Source organism: Ixodes scapularis, unplaced genomic scaffold (assembly GCF_016920785.2).
Source record: "Ixodes scapularis isolate PalLabHiFi unplaced genomic scaffold, ASM1692078v2 PGA_scaffold3__209_contigs__length_174095766, whole genome shotgun sequence".
Classification (NCBI taxonomy): domain Eukaryota; kingdom Metazoa; phylum Arthropoda; class Arachnida; order Ixodida; family Ixodidae; genus Ixodes; species Ixodes scapularis.
Window position 1 is genome coordinate 17,537,620 of NW_024609868.1, and position 16,245 is coordinate 17,553,864.

Consider the following 16,245-nt stretch of genomic DNA (forward strand, 5'->3'; position numbering starts at 1 on the left):
AAAAAAAAAAAAAAAGTAAAAGAATCCAGAAACAAAGTGCGAACAGAAAAAAAAGGGAAAAGGAACTTTGCGGATTTTAGGTTTTTTTTTTTTCTGAACGTGTCTTATTGGATAAGAAAGGATATCCCCAAGCACATAAATAGAGAGTGAGATAAAAGAATGGAAAGCGATGGGGGCGAAAAAGCAAGTATACATATACGTATATACAATATATATACGGTAAGATTGAGCTGAGCGAAAAGAGAACCAACTCGGCAAAGAGGTTGGCAAGTCAGCAAGATGAAACAAAACGTCACGTGAACAAGTGAGGAGCGACAAAAAAATTTTGAAGTAAGTGCAAGAACTATAAAACAACGAAAAAGAAAAGGGAGAAACAAAACAAATACATAGGCAAAATAGACGGTGGTGAAAAAAAGAAGAGTGAAACTAAAGCAATCCATTGTCGAGAGTCAACTAGGAGAGGAAAGCAGACATTTGAGGCAGGCTCGTGAGGACCAACTCACACGCAAAAACAGAAGCAGGCAGAGTTTGTGTAGGTGGAGCGGAGCCGACGCGACAAAATCTGAGTCGGCTGAGCAGGTTTCCCCCGCTATTCGCTGAGTCGACAGATCGCGCGGTGGAAGCGCCAGATGCTCGCTCTTTCGATCCCATCGCGCCTGAGCCGCCTCGCTGTCAGCCTGCCTTCTCCGCATGCCTCATCTCCCTTGTCCTCATCCCGAACCCGGGCACGCCCATGTGTGAAGCGAACGATGGGAAGCCCGGCACCGTGCACAACCAGAAATCTCTAAAGCTAGGTCTCACTTCGAAATTCGGTCCTGCGCCGTTTGATAACCTCTGAGTGCATGTAGTCACAGAGAGTTTTAGAAACGCGAGGCATGACTTGTTATGTCAACGCTTCTTGCGCCCTAATTAGTTCTTCGCTGTTCTTATTGAAAATGAGTATCGAAATGGCATCGACTGCGGATCAGTAAGAACATGCTCACCACACATCACAAACTGCGTTCCTTTTGCTCTTCAGTGACGATAGCGTATGTTGTGTAGTAGTTTTCCTATATCACCCAGCGTAGAGTATTTGTCATGTGTACGTGCGAAATTTTGATAAAAAATTTTGATAAAAAAATGCTGACGTTAATTTTTATATAATTATTTCACTATTTTGATGTATTACCTAGTTCGGATAAATCGCGACCAAAATAACTTAACTTTTTCTGAACTCAAACTTGCAAGCCCATTTTGTGACGGAGTTGGGGTGCTTTCCCACATAATGACTGACCGTGCGGCAGAACCAGCTTGCCGTAACGAATCCCATTGTTTTTCGAGGCAGCGCCTGAGTATGTAATGAGGAGACTTGCATAAAGTTTCTGGACTCTCAAACTACGCGGTTAGAAACTGAGGGAGAGGAGGACTCTAGAGCGCGCGGGGACTTCAAAACACCGATTGTTGGTTTAACAACTTAAGAAAGGCAGGGCAAGATTTAGCATGTCCACGCCTCTGACGTCGTCGTTTGCTCATCTGCGTCTTTACCGAATGAGTCCGAAATCGTTTAGGCCGTGGACCTAAGAAACCCCAGACCGTACGATTCTTGAGCAGTAGGCGACCACAGTGGATATTGACGGGACGTCACATGATTGCTCGTCATTGGCAGCGAGTGCTCGGAACTACCTTTAGTCTGCCAAGAACAAATATCTTGACTGGGAGAAATGCACGCTATTGTGCACGTTGAATCGAATCGAAAATTGTCAGTATAAGTTCTCACTGAGCCGCTTTCAACGTGAACGAGTACTATGACGGCATGCAGTCGTGTAGCTGTTACACGCATAGGGGTGCGCGTTAAAGACTAGAGATACCACTGCACTGTACAATTCGATCACCTCCGAAGATGATAGGGGTGCGCGTTAAAGAATAGAGATACCACTGCACTGTGCAATTCGTTCACCAAGCAGGCTTCGAAATGCTAGGTTGCTCTTTTAGAGCTCTGATTGGAGTATTTCCTTTTAACTACTATGAAGTTAAACCTAGACAGTGCAGACTCGAACTATCCTACCTAAAGACTGTCTAATTTGTCATCCTTTAAATGAAAATGCAGCCAATTTGGAATTTTATTAAAGTAGACAGGGTATGGGCACAAAAGAAAAGAGCGAGTTTCACCCTATTTGATAACTTTATATCGCCATAGCCATGACTTCGGTCCCTGAGGGTATGTTTCATAAACAAATAAGTAAATAAATAAATAAAAAAAATATGATATTTACACGTTTTAAGTCAAAATTACGGGAAAGATATTCGTAAAAACGCTTAGTCAATTTCTTATTTTTACTTTCGTTCAGCATTACTGATGTGCAGTTTAAATGTAAGATTTAGGATATTGATATGCAAAATATGTCGGTCTGCACTTCTTAAAAATATCTTATGAAAATCATTGCAGTACTTTCCTCTTTATGTTATTTGTTTTAAAATTTCTTGTTTGTCTTTGTCAGGATGGGTCTTGTGATAATTAGTTTTGTCCCGAGTACACCTTACTAAGCAAGCATGCAACTCCAGTTGGGAAACAAACACGGGGTTCTCTATCGTTGCTTCATTGTACTGATAGTATTTTACAAATTTTTATCTACTTGTCCATTTAATGTTGCTGGCAATGTGGGACATTAATGCGTGCGTGTGTTAAATCATTGTGACTGCATGTTTGTCCTTCCGAAATCCACGTTATATTTGTATGATCTTATAGTGAATAAACCTTTTCTTTATAAAGATTTGTACTTCAGGTTATATAAAGTCTTCGATATTTTTTTTTTGAACTATGTAAATGTTGCGGACTATTTTCAAGAAGACCCTACCGGATCTTAAAAGATAACAACTCACCGTACGCTTCTTGTGGCAAACAACCTAGCATCCGGGCAGTAAGTGACAGCATTCAAGTAATACGAGCGCGAGAACCTGCATTCACAACTTTTTTTCTCGTCATCGAATTTAACTAAAGCTTTCACATAGAACGAAATAAGAGGCCGTACCTGTTTCCGACAAGTCAATCTTCCTTCTACGAGCTCTGTTCATGCACGACAGGGCAAACAACACAAGCGAACATCATGATATATATTCTCTGTCTCGCTCGTCACAAGAACGCAAAGCAAACATCTTGAGTAAGAAGTACAAACGGGTAGTCGAAGCAAAAAAAAAAAAAAAAAAGATAAAAGGAAGGAGGGCAGTAGAAAGGAGAGTAAAAGAGGAGTGAAGCGGACAGAAAGCCAGGCAGTGGAAAGGAGAGTAAAAGAGGACTGAAGCGGACGGAAAGCCAGCATTAAGAGGAGACAGCGCTTTCTGACAGCCGTCCACTCGGCACGACGTTGGATGCTCCCCCCCCCCCCCTCCCCCCCCCCCCCCCCGCCCCGCGCCCCCCCGATATTTTCGTACCTTACGGAACGCGCCGGCCCACCAAGCATCCTTTCGTCTATTTGCACGGCCGGCAGCCGACGTTGCCAACGGCGACCTAAATCAAAAGGAATAGCGAGGGTTCTCCTTCTCGAGTACGAGGCAACCAAAAACGACTCGTATCGGAAGGGCGCGGGCGGCGAGCGATGGTTCACTGCCTAAGACAAGAACACAGGCAAAGAGAAAAAAAAGATATCACAAAGTCGGGAAAAAATAATAACGAAACGAAGATCTTAGAAGTATTAGATAACAGGCAAAAATGAAGGAAGAAAGAAATAAGGCAGAACTCTAGGGAAGGAAATATACGTTCTGTCGGCGGTCGGACGGGTCACAGACAGACGCTGCGCGGACGACGCAGGAAGGTTTTCAAAATGAAGTAAACGCAATTCCGTTACAAGTTAAAAAGGAAGACGTCGCGATCAAAGACGACTCGAGTAAAATGAAATGTACGAAAAAAAAATAGAAAGAGCGCTGGGAAATCAGGATCTATCTTGTGTGTCCGCAAGGTTTCTGGCTGGTGTCGAGTGTGTGTGCGGATCGTCGCCACTTCGGAGAGATGTCGGAATTTGAAGGTTAAGGAGAAGGAGGGGACCGGCTAGGAAAGAAGAGAGAAGGGGGAGAAACGAGGAAGGCGAGAATCCATTAAGGCTTAGGGCAGTTTTTCCGCCGAGCGCTAACGCTCACACGGTGTTCATCACCCTCTCCTTTTGGAACTTCTGTCGTGGCAAAGAGCGCCGACACAAGTCGAAAAGGTCGAACGCGGCGGAGAAAACGAGTTACGAGGCTAGCGTAAGATTCGATTTTTTTTTCTTCTCGGCTTGTTCTGTTTTTGTTGAATTGTTTTTCGTCTCTTTTGTTTGTGAGAGAGAAGCCTAGGAGCAAAAAAAAAAAAAGAAAAAAAAAGGGGGGGCAGGGGGGGGGGGGGACTCTAGATTCTTCGGTAATCGGCGAGATTGAGGAACGATTGTGAGGAATCGCTCCCATTTGAGCGAAATTGGCGAGGCGAGGACCCCTCGCTGCTGCCTGGCTCTGCCCCCAAACGGATAAAAATTGGTTTCCCCCCCTTAAACTCAATTTTGCTTCCCTTTTTATTTTAATCCCCCGGGAGATGCTCCTTTTGCCTTCTTTTCATCCTTTACAGATTGAAACAAAGAAACAATATGTTGGAGGGCATTTCCTGCTTGTCAGGAATTGAATGGGGCGTGCTCGCTCATTTCGGGCGAACACGTAGATCCCGATAAATCGTTTTTATCACTTTACTTGTTCTTTCGCTTTTTTTCCCCCAAAGTTAATGCGCACTGAAGTTACAAATCGCTCGCGCGGTCCCTAAAAGATTGTATCGAAATCCTAGCTTTTCTATGGGACGCGGCGTAAAAGACGAAGGAGGAGGAATGGACACGTGGGGGCGAAAGGAGATTTATTGTAGGAATTAAAGCGATTCATATGTTTTGTGGTGAGTTATATTTGAATCTAACGTGCCATGCTCTAAGCAATCACCGAGGCGGTCCGGTCGTCGCTGGCGTACGTACATGAATGCCGCTATTTCGCAATGACGGAGTGTTGAAGAAAATAGTAGAATGTGTTTATTTATGTAGTCAGGTTAGGTTACAGCGCCCAAGGAGCATTATCCCAGGTGAGTGGTCAAAATATGCGATCATTTTGTAGAAAAAATAAGCGCAGCTCTTGCACTCAAATAAACACTCAAACTTGAATAGACTGGATTATCGGGGGGAAGTAAGCAGCATGCTATATGACATCGGAAACCACACATTAATTACGCCCGTTTAACGAAAGTTAAGAAACAGGTAATTAAAGTTACTGACAACTTAAGAAACTAGTTCGTTATTTGATGTTCATATTAGCTAATGACATAAACTCATTGGCCGTGAAGCGATAACGAAATGCTTGGGACTTCTCGCACCCTGGGTTTCTCACGCTCTAACCGTCTATAGTAAGCATAAATCAAGTATATTTATATTATATTTTTGTGTAGATTAAACAGAGACAGAAAACAATCATGCGTGGTACTGTGGTTGATGGTGTGGATCGAGATGATTGGAAACCCACGACGCAACGAGACAGACAATCGATAAACACGGTACGCGTGTGTTGCTGTCTGGGAGGAATAAACACGAATGATACAAATGACCGCCTTATCGATAGAACGCTGTGTTGCAATCAATCAAAGACCGGACCCTTTAATGGGCCATAAACGTCGGTTAAACATGTGTGCACGGGTAAAGTAGCCGCAGAGATAACACATATTATCAAAATATTTATAAAAGATGAATACAAAACCGCATTCATTTCTAAAACTAATATCTAACGTAAGATAAACACGCCAAAAACAAATGAGTTAAATACTGAAAACAAGGGGATTTTAAAGAAAAGCCTAGATAAACCCAATCTGATGTTGAGTCGTTTCATCGACGAACATTATATTGCAAGTGCTGGCATGGATTAGATGTTAGTTGTACTGGACAATTAAGGATTTGTTTGTGCAGTTATAAGAGGTATAAAATATTATAATGATAAGGCTACTACATGCCAATTTAGTACAGGACTGTATTCTTAGTTCGGCTTAATGACGACAAAAGCCGCCCATATTTTTTTAGACTCTCTTTCTGTGCGACCGCCTGCACCGAAATAAGTTGCTTTTCAACACTAACTCTCAAAATGCGGTAAAACCAGCTTGTCGGAAAGAGTCGCATTGATTTTCACACTCGCGGAGCTGAAGAAGTAGGGACCTACAACCTTTAGAGATCCCATATCTCTTCCGACTCTCACTTGTTTCTCTGACTTTCAAAGAAAAAGAAGTCCAAATGCTGGAAGATATGTTCAAAAAACCAAAGCAAACATCGCCTGCAACTTAAAAATCGCGAAAATAGCCCCACGTTTATTGTGCCCTAGTCCCACAAGAGCAACAAACAGAAACAGCCGACTCCGACAAGCCTCAAATACGTGCAGCATGTTCGCAAAGGTATGTACATGTGGCAGGCGTACAGCCTATCGGTGCTCGTGGGGTAAGTGCGAGCGATATCAAGCCTGGCAAAGATACCTTCGCGTGCACGATGCACGTACTTGACGCTTGTCGGCGTCAGTGGTTTCTGTTTGTCGGTCCAGTGGGACCCAAGCAATGCGAACGACGCGTAGGTATTTATCGTAGATAAATCGCAAAACATGTTATAAACAATGTCATATTTGTGATTTAAATGCCGTCACTGCCCTGATTGTTTTCGAAAAGAATAGTAAAAAAAGTTTGTGGTGTTTCTTATTTAACGCGGTTTTCGTTTTGATTTTTGCGTATCTATTACAGGCCGCAGAAGCTTGTATCGGGGCGATACACGTTTACTGAAACATTCACAGCGCGTTTATGCGTATTGCAAAAAGTTTTGTCGAGTTAGGGTGTTCTCTCAAGTCAGAACTTTTACCAATGTTTGGCACCTAATTATTAAAGAACAGTGCTTTATAGTAATTGTTTTTCTATAGCGTTTCTGGGTTTGTGTAGTCTAACTCTAAGCACCGCCGAAACAACAACGTCGATTGATGTGTATTCAAAATAACGGTGGAACTTATCAACGTCCAAGGAAAGACGGTATTTTCTCTGCAAGAAAACACTCGCATATGCAGGCTGTTCACATAAAAATGTAATATATACACCGTGTTTTCTTAACCGCAAAAATAGACTAGGCCTCGTCAAGCGCAGTCTTCTCCGCATTAGCTGTCCGTACCAGATGCAAAAATTTGAAATCAGCTTGCCGCTATCTAGTTCAACATTATGAGTGATTGTTTCTGTAATTTTCAAAAAGAAAATGGCGGGTGACGAAGTTCACGAATACATCCACCTGAATGGCATCAGTTACCAAAAACGGGCCTCACTTTTCTATCTATTTTTGCCAGAATAAATTTCAAATTAGATAACGGTTAGTTCTAAAAATTTGGCATGTGACTTCGACGACATTTAGGTGGATACTGAGCGTTCTTCAATGCGTAGTTATTTCCTTTCGGTAAACCCGCACACACACAAACTTTTTTAGGGACATAATGTATTTTCATACGGCTATCCGTCATCCGAGGTTTTCAAGAACTCAAAGCCTTTTTAACGGGCGCATAAGCCGGATAACCTGGGGCAGACCTTTGTTGGCGGTAAACCCACCTCACCGTCCCTGTCCCAGGCACAGCAGCGGGTTTTCTGCACTTCCCCAAAAGCCCAACGGTTTCCAACAACCAGGCGCTCTAATTCCGCCCTCCCTCCCGATAAGGGAAGTTCCGCCAACGCGGCCCGGCGAGCAGCTTAACCGGCCTAATCACCGGTCTCGTAAACAGGGCGGGCGGAGCATAGGGACAAATCTCCACTACGCGGCTCGCATACCGTCCCTGATACGCGCGCATCAAAAACTACGCTTCTTTCATTACTAAGATGCCAGAAAAATGAAGGATACGAACTTTGCAAACCATCCGACTGTGGAGGTTACGTCACACGACTACGCAAACCGCCAGCCCACTCCCGCGTGGAAAGAGCGGTCACGTGACTCTGAGCAGATGGTAGACTACACTCCGCCCTCCCCTCAGCTGACAGCGGGGTGGGAACAACGCGCTCGCCGGACCAACCGACGACCTCCCTTTGATCACGTGATCCCATTTTAAAGGCGTGGGTATGGGCGAGAGCGTGTTCTCGTGGCGAAAGACCGGAGCACGGTATGACCGTTCCAGCGGACACGTAACTTTTACCGCACTTTGAGCTTACAAATGAACGGATTACCCGCTGAGCGCCAGCCAAAGATGGACCGCAGCAGAAGTTACGAGCAAGGTCAGCCAGTCCAGCGTTGTGAGCCTACCATGCAGCTTCGTGCTTAACGTTTTGCTGCACCCGACCTGTATACCTAGTGACACTTTCCCGGCGTGTGATTGGCGCCCTTTGCTCGGACCGTCCGCTGCGCTTCATCTTAGGGTAATACGATGGGATAGATGACTCAGTCATCACATAGCCTTCACTCCACTGTCAGCGGTGACGCGAACGAGACGCAGTTCTTGCTCCACGTCTCGTCGGAGCAGCCAAAAGCGGCTCTATGGGCCCTTGCAAGCCCTCCGCTCTTAATGGCTCGGGAAAACTTCGATATTACTACGACGTTGCTCTCAATCCCCACTAATACTCTTTTTCTAACGTTTGTATAGATTTTTTTCTTGTGTGTGTGTGGGCGGAAAGAGCGAGGCTTTAGCTAATCCGAGCGATGCAGTTTCAGCCTAATGGGTCGAGTAATGATGTTTCCGGGCACGCAATTTCTGCTGCTGCTGTGAACTCAACTCGTCAAAGGCTTTGCGTGCACGTAGTCACATCGCCGATAATGCACCCCGGGACCTTACTATCGACCGACGGGTACGGGAAGCATAAATCAGCAAGGAATAAATGGTTGCATGCTTGTTGACGTAAAATTCACGAGGAGTAAAAAAATATAATGGTAGGGTCACACAATGCATTACTCGTAGCTGCACTCCAAGGATATTCTAGGCCATCAACCAGCCGGTTGTATAATCAAAATTATCTATAAAGTACATTTACAAGAAATGTATTGCATAACGCGTCTCGTGGTGTACACACTACGTCATTGGTAGATTATGTTAGCACATCAGAGTGTAGAGAACTTTGAGAAAAATCTCACGCTGTAGAAACCAGGTTTCTTGGGTTTACATAGCACAGGACTAAACTGCCAGGGCTCAAGTGCTTCAAGAACGTGAAATGAGATGGAACCACAAGACTGTGAGGTGCTTAGGCAAAAATAAATAGTTAGTTTTGTTTTAACAATACTAAATATTAAAAAAAACTCCGCACGCATCGAATAATTTCCGTACTTTGACAGCGAAAACGTAGCAAGCAATGGTGTAAGGGTGACTTTGAGACCCAAACATTCTAATTGCGTCGGCACAGTGCATCTGAAGAAAGAAAATCCACAAGCGAAGTGCTCGGAATGGCTGTCATACACAATACGCTGTAAAAATGCTTTGAAACAGTGTTTCAAAGCAGATTAAATTTTTGAAACAAAAACGAAACCTGGTAACACGCGTTTTTTTTTTTTGGAAAACAGTGCTGTACATTCCAGTGTGTGAATGAAAAAAGTTATTTTTCCAACCTGGATTCTACTTCATTTTCGATACTAAAGGCGTTAATTCAACTCCCAAGCATCAAACAATGGTTGGCAAATAGAATTTCTTAAAAAAAAAAAGCAAACATACACGCCAAGAAATTGTGTTTACCCACTGAGTTCTTTTTTCTACCATTATGGCCATGCACGGCGTCTGTCGCACGAATAACTCCCAGTGCGTGGTGGAATGCATTCTACGCGCTACGTTCTCTCTTTTTTTTCGCCCTCAGAAAAACAAAGGAGCGTGTTATAAACGCTGTTTATTCGTCGCGGTCTTCCATAAATAAACAACAAAAGTGAACGCACTCTCTCGCAACGCGCTATAAACGCCCGAAATACGTGAACGTTGAGCGTGGAGCAGAGGACAGCTCGGCGTGCCGCGTTCACGCGTAGCTGCACCTTGCCTGTCGTCGGCAATGAGAGGGTTCCCAGTAACGATCCTCCAATTAAGAGACGCAGCTCTCGAGTGCAACGAGCCAGAGGCAGACGCAGGCAAGCGCGCCAACCGTCCAGGCATATAATTACAAGAAGGCGTAAGCAACGGTTAAAAGAAAAATAACATTAAAAAAAAAAAAAATCCCCGTCTCCACGGCAATCATTCGAAACCGCAGCTATGACGAGATGGCACGACACAAATCTGGGCCACGAAAATCGAGTTTTTTGTTTGTTTGATTGCGTGCGTGTTCTAAAACTGCTGTTCTACTCATAAGACGAACGAACAAAACATATATTTGCGGTGCGTTCGGAATATGTACATAAATGAATAACAATGCAGGGCGTGCAAAAACATCCTTTTTTTCCCCACATCTACAGGGAGTAGAGGCCCATGTTTAAGGTCGAGGACTACACCGCGCAAGCACAGTTCCCTTTTTATTCTCAGAATGGCTTTCTCGTTTGAATTTAACCTTCTTTTGCAAATGAGCGTTTTCCGCAAGGGGTATAGTATTTTAAACCACAGTGGCTATGGTTGGTAGGCGCATCGTACTCCTTCGGATGTCATATTTACTAGCTTACATTAATAAGCGACATATTCACCACTTATGCTTGGACTCTCTCCAGTTGCTAAACAAACGCGCATGGGCAAACTTACACGTACGGATCGCGAAGAAACGGTGCCTTTTCTCACGTCTTCAAACCGACATATACGCGTCTATGTTTGGGAAACACGCACACGACTGCACTCGTGCATACAAGTCCACATACTAGCACAGTTCAACTTAAGCTCACATAGTCGTAGATTAGACGGTGCAAACTCGCATGCGAGATAACTCACTTGGGTATACGCCGGTACTCTCTAGCTCGCTCTTTATAAGCCGCCGTCACGCTGCTTATATATCATACAAGATAGACAGTCTGCACACATTGTGCGAGGCGTGTCTCTTTTTTTTTTTCTTTTGCCACCACGCTTATCTGTTTAGACTTAGGATAGGTGGCGCAAGCTACCGCCCGTTACAAAAGATATAGCCATTAACATCCATCCATTGTTCCCTGTATAAAGGTCCTATTACGTTGGTTGTAATCAAACCGTCATTAGACGTGTTCCAAGCATGCACACGCATGTATGAAACATACATGCTTTGAAATTGACTGAGGCGCGTCCGCAGACAACTTTGATATCATGTGTGCAGCGAACAGCGGGTCTTTGGTATAACGTGTGAACGATGTGACTATCACTTTCAAATACTCACTCTCTCACTCGCTTGTTGGGCACTTTTTTTTTTGCGTATTTACTTTTGTCATTGTTTCGTTGATTCGCTCACGGCCTCGTTTCCAAGCTTCTTAGGCATCCAAGTTTCATAGTCATCCAGTCACTTCTTACTCGTTCACCCGAGATTCGTAGTCACTCACTCACTTCTCACTTATTCGCTCACTCGTTGTGGGCTGCACTTGGGGAAATTTATAGCTGGCTTTGAATCTTGCATGTACACGCTTTCGCTCGTTCATTCGCACCGTCACATACTCACGCATTCGGTCACCTTCCTTTTCGCACATGAGCACGCTCCTTCAGATATATACGAAATTACCATGGAACGGCCTGTTTGTGCCAGAAACTGCTCACACGATCTATTAGCGCGTTCAGACAAGATCGCACGCGCCCGCGTCCAAACCTGCGCACGCACTCGCAGGTCCGTGCGTGCGCTAAAGGGAACTCGGGCGAAAGCCCCAGATCGTGCCAAAAACAGGTCGGACACTATCGGTGGTGCTGTAGGGAGAGGGAGAGAAAAAAAGAGAGAGGACCGCAGGCAGCAGTTTTCTCTTATCGCACTTTCTGCCCCTATTCCCGTCGGTGCGAGGGGAAAGAGAAAGGGAGTGCCCAGGCATTCACCCAGGCTCAAAATGCGGCGACTGCCGCGATCGTGGAAAATTATGACGCAAAAAAAACGAAAAAAAAAAAAAAAGACGTAAAAATAGCGCCGAGGAAAGAAAAAAAAAAAAGGAAGGGAAAGGAAGAAGCGTCCTTGTACCGTACGGCCACCGGTTCCGACAGCCGCCGCCGCCGAACCAACCGCGCCGCTACACAACCGTTCGGTCACTCGGAAAGATCAGGCCTCGCCTGGGCAGGACCGAGTGCTGCAACGTACGGACGGCGACAGTGGACGTGAGCGAGGAGGACGAGGTGTTCGGCCTCGCTCGCGCTGATAGTGGGAGGTGGGCGAGGGAAGAGGCGAGGGGGACTGCGCCATCCCTGGATGTTTTCGGGAAGTGCATTGAGTGAGAGAGAGAGAGAGTAGGCGTCAGGGAGCGGGATATGGAAACAGAAACGGTTCGTGAAATCTTCCGATTCTCGGGGGTGCAATTCGTCACTTTGGCGGCACCTTGAAACCCGGGGGTCCCGACGTGAGGTGTGTTGAAGTCGACGCTGGAGACGCCCTTAGAACACGGCCGATACGACGTTTCATCTCAAACGGAGGCTTCGATCGTTGCTTCTCGGAGTTACAGTGTCGCCGGGTGAGTTGCTGCGTAACTTTTTTAGTTTTACTTTTTAAGGTATAATAATAATAATAATTCTCATGCTTTATTTTTCTTTAGTGCCCACAAACAGCTGTAACGCCTTTTGTGGGGTGTACTGTCCTTTCGTGTTTATAGCAACACTATTTAAAATACAAACATGCACTAAATTACACAAACATTTCTATGGTCACAAATACAAGTGGGCAGAGTAAATACAAGCTTACACTAACTCTTGGTTGGATAAAAGTCACTTTTTCAAGGCAGACTTGAACCTAGCAAAATCAAGAAAAATATCTAAGATCACAATCGCACATAGTATTATAGGCAGACTGCATACGCATAATGACAATGATTCACAGTTTTAACAGTACCATGCACTACCTTATGAAGAAAATGAATGTCTTTAAGAGCCCTCCTCGTTGATAGCCTTTCAAGGCTAGATAACGACAGTAACAAATCATAACCGAAAACAGTTTCTGACCAAAGTATCGGTGACAAAAAATTCGCATAAATACGCTGATGATACGTTTTTTAACGAAAATAAACTGCAAGAAGTTTGTTTTCCGAGCATTTTTCCGCTAAATTAATCGGGGAAATTGTTGTCAGTATTTGAAGTCTCATGACAGGACCTCGTGGGGTCAAGTCATGATGTCACGTGATACCATGACGTCACAAGACGTTCATTTGTTTCCTTGAATTTTGTTCGAAAGTTAATAAACGGAACATTTTTTGACTCCAGGAAACAAGGGTTTAATGTCTTCTGGACAAATGTGAACTTTCGCTCTCCACATGCCACATTTCTTACGGCATTAATTATTATAACTTTAAAGATAAATGTCGCGGGTAATTTTTTCATATCACAATTTCTGGTATTTAAAGGTGTTTAATTAACGACGTCCTGCTTTCACAATTAAATTTTTTGAATGATGTGCGTGATATTGAATGTTTTCTATATGATGAATTTTAAGCGGATTTCGCCTATTGAAGAATTGCTGACTTGAAGAACAAACTCACGAACTGTGAACTGATGTGATTGGCCACAACAAACCAATACCAATGATTATGCTCACTTTTATGTTTTGTATAGAGCTGAAAAAAAATGAAAGCCGTTTACAACTCCCTGTAACGCCGAATTAGAGCGCAGCTCTTGAGGAGGAGGAGGGAAGGGTACTGAGGTTCACGTGTTATTGGGGGGGGGGGAGTTGTGGTCACATGACCTTGGAGGGGTCGATGACCCCCTCGCCAAGGTCACGTGGAGGTCACGTGACCTGGGGTGTCACGTGACCACGGGGGTCACGTGGCCTCGTGGGGTCACCTGACCTGAAGAGAAATTTTTCCGCTAGATTTAGCGGGGAAATTTTTTCGCTAGATTTAGCGGGGAAATGTTTCGGCTAGATTTAGCGGGGAAATTTTTTCCCTGGATTTAGCGGGGAAATTTTTCCGCTAGATTTAGCAGGAAAATTATTCCGCTAGATTTAGCGGGGAAATTATTCCGCTAGATTTAGCGGAGAAATTTTTCCGCTAGATTTAGCGGAGAAATTTTTCCGCTAGATTTAGCAGGGAAATTGTTCCGCTAGATTTAGTGGGAAAATTTTTTCCGCTAGATTTAGCGGGGAAATTTTTCCGCTAGATTTAGCGGGGAAAATACCGCTAGATTTAGCGGGGAAATGTTTCCGCTAGATTTAGCGTGGAAATTTTTTCGCTAGATTTAGCGGGGAAAATATTCCGCCAGATTTAGCGGGGAAATTTTTCCGCTAGATTTAGCGGGGAAACTTTTCCGCTAGATTTAGCGGAGAAAATATTCCGCTAGATTTAGCGGGGAAAATATTCCGCTAGGTTTAGCGGGGAAATTTTTCCGCTAGATTTAGCGGGGAAATTTTTCCGCTAGATTTAGCGGGGAAATTTACCCATAATGCACCGCGCGGTTACGCCGACGCCGCTCAAGGCGGAAACGAGCGCCTAAGAGCTGCGCTCTAAAACAAAAAAAAAATTGGAAACATTTGGCGCGTTTATTTCTTTCTTCAAAGGGTTCGATTGATCTCATTAAGGAAAGACATTAGTGGTCATTATATGGAAGGCTAACATCTCCCAGTCGAGAATTATACGCATAATAAACATTACAATCCAATGTTAAATACACGTGATTTTTTTTTAAGGAATCGGTAGCAAGCCTTTTCTTTTTTCTTTTCTTTTTTTTGTTGAAAACCAGACCAACGGTCCCGAGTATAAAAAAAAGTCAAAATTTCCTCTGCATTACAGACATTCAAGCAGAAACACGCAAAACGGAGACAGACTAAAGCTAAAAATAGAAGCGGGCCTGCTGGCAGAAATCCTGTAATCCCGCGAAAGAAGGGAACCACTTGGGATGCGTGCAAATCCAAGAAAGCCCGCATAAGACATCGGCTCGTTATCGAGATCGACAAGGATTACACCCTCTTTTCCTTTTTTTCGGGCTTTTTTTACGGTGGAGAACAAGCTATGCCAGAAGGGAAAATCTTCAGGAAGGGAAAGATTTTAGTTACACAGTACGTGTCTGAACTTGCGCTCGGACACGCGAGTGTGTTACTAGGTTTCCGATTTCTGTCACAATGAATGTGACCATAAAAATATCTTTTAGGTTTCTTACTTTCAGACCGAAGAGTACTTCAATATACACGACAGCCTTACGTTTATACAAATCCTCCGAGAGTTATAACAAGAACAATTTGAATCCTTCTGATTTTAAACACTTACACCCCTATTTTACGGTCCTTGATTTTAATTAACCTGTTAATTGGGTGTGTGTATGTCTATGCAGCCCGAACTTAGTCTGCTTCAACGAGCGACTTGTCTCTCAGCTGTAGATGAGAAATTTAGCCAGTGTGGTAGAACCGCTAGCCTGGGGTCTTTAACCTGCACCACGCAGTAGTGATACATGACCGCATACCGGTACAATGCTCATCCATATCGAAACGGGCAGGGGTGAGGACTGAACCCAGGATCCCTGGATTCTGCAGCTCGAGCTTTCGCTCCCTGCGTTCCGAGCTGGTGTCCGCTCTAGCCACTGGATACCCTCTCAAAGTTTCGAAGATACGAAAGGGACGAAATGGCGATTGCCATGGTAACGGACACCAATCAGCCAATCAGATTGCGAAATTTGGTTGTCTGTATGTTAGTATCGGTTTTTTGTCCGGCTAGCAGGCAGAGAAGGTAATGGGGCCACTTTCCCAAGATCCAGTAACTTTAGAGTGCGCTAGCCTACTCGGCCACCGACCTCCCTAATTAGCCCTCAAGAGACGAGTGCGAGCAACACAGCTGGCCGTCGCCATGTCTTTGCCTGTGCGGGAAAACACGTGAAATTTCAAGCTTGCAAAATCTATGATCGCACTGCCCGTGCTTGCACGCATGGGGAACCATTTAGGGCGCCATGCTTGCAATTGTCCATGCCCTCTTAAAAGGGTGTTGAACCAAGCATTTCACTGTCCATAATAAGTGGCGCACTATCTTCCCACGAGCCAGCAGCTGTCGGTGTGCGCGAGCACACGCAACGAAGCTGACGTCATAGTCCTCCATTCACGCTTAAGATAAGAGTGAAATGTGTGAGCTCTGAGGAAAAGGAGGTGGGGTCTGGTGTAAAATGTAGGCAATTAATTGGTCCAGCAAGCATGTAGCTTTCACTTCTATAAATGAAAAGCCTGTATTTATTCTCCTTTTCCTTGGAGCCGAACCCTAAAGGGTGGTGCACATA